Source organism: Trichechus manatus, unplaced genomic scaffold (genome assembly GCF_000243295.1).
Source record: "Trichechus manatus latirostris isolate Lorelei unplaced genomic scaffold, TriManLat1.0 scaffold00045, whole genome shotgun sequence".
Classification (NCBI taxonomy): domain Eukaryota; kingdom Metazoa; phylum Chordata; class Mammalia; order Sirenia; family Trichechidae; genus Trichechus; species Trichechus manatus.
In genome coordinates this window covers 4,041,071-4,042,208 of record NW_004443981.1, presented here as the reverse complement: position 1 = coordinate 4,042,208, position 1,138 = coordinate 4,041,071, and the positions used below count along the sequence as shown (strand labels likewise).

General features: G+C 52.1%; 1 protein-coding gene across 4 annotated transcripts in view; it reads left to right on the top strand.

The window, feature by feature from the left end:
• CCDC88C (coiled-coil domain containing 88C) overlaps window positions 1-1,138 on the top strand; it is a 159,449-nt gene that overhangs the window by 31,612 nt on the left and 126,699 nt on the right. The window lies entirely within an intron of this gene.

Here is a 1,138-nt window from a genome sequence, read left to right as displayed (position 1 = left end):
TCCTGGTCCAGTGTTTCCCTCTGCACTGTGTTATCTCTGAGATAAAAATGCCCATTGATGGTTTTCCTAGAGATGAGGAAGTGGGGAAGGTATACTGTACCTCACCCGGGACAAAAATGGTAGTTTTAAAACCCCAGGCTGTCCAGACCCCTGTCTGGCACCCCTACCTTCTGACTGTAAGTCCTGGCCCTGCCACCTACCACCTGTGACCTCAAGCCCATCTCTAAGCACAGATTTCTTCATGGGCCAAGTAGGGATGGAAACCCCCATTTCAGAGGGCTGGGCAAGTTGCAAGACACCTGGCTCTGGGTTCTTTCCGACTGTGGGCTCCCCTTTCTCAGTGAGGCTGCTGGAGGACTCCCATTATCTGTGGGTGTGGCTGCAGAGCTGGAGGCAGTGTAGACCAGGAGCCTCATGGGGTGGGTGCTATGGAGTGCAGCCATGGGATCCTATCTGGTGTTAACGTGACCTGCTTCAGTGGGACAAGAGAACTCTGGGTGTTAGAGAGAGGTTTGTTGGGGCTCTGACTATGGTTGGATGATCTTCATTGATAGACTACTTTTGTTCCTGGGTTTCTGTACTGTGTTTACCCGGCACTTCTGTTGTTGTTAGCTGCCGTCAAGTCGCCCCAACTCAGGGAGACCCCACATGTTACAGAGTAGAACTGCTCCATTGGGTTGCTTGGCTGTCATCTTTATGGAAGTAGTTTGCCAGGCCTTTCTTCCGTGGAGCCACTGGGTAGGTTTGAACGGCCAGCCCTTAGGTTAGCAGCCAGTCGCAAACAGCTTGCACCACCTGGGCTCCTTACTCAGCACAAGATTGTTAGAAATGTCTGGATTGCTATATGGTTAAAACCTCTGGCTGGCTGACTGCACTTTCCACCTGGGCTTCCAGTGCTTTGGCGACCTGCAGATGTGTGAGCCTCAACCTCAAAGCAAAACCAGCCCGAGCGCTGCTCCTGGGGATCCTTTTCTGTCTCAGAAGAGGGAGGATCTGTAGGTGCTGGTCTCACCACCAGCTCATGAGTGAGGGATCACGTTGCATTGCTTCACACATAGAAGAAAGGAAAAAGTTTGTTGCCTTTAGAGAATAGGGGCTGCGTTGTCCTTTGGTCCTGGGTGGGTGGTGACCTAAGAGC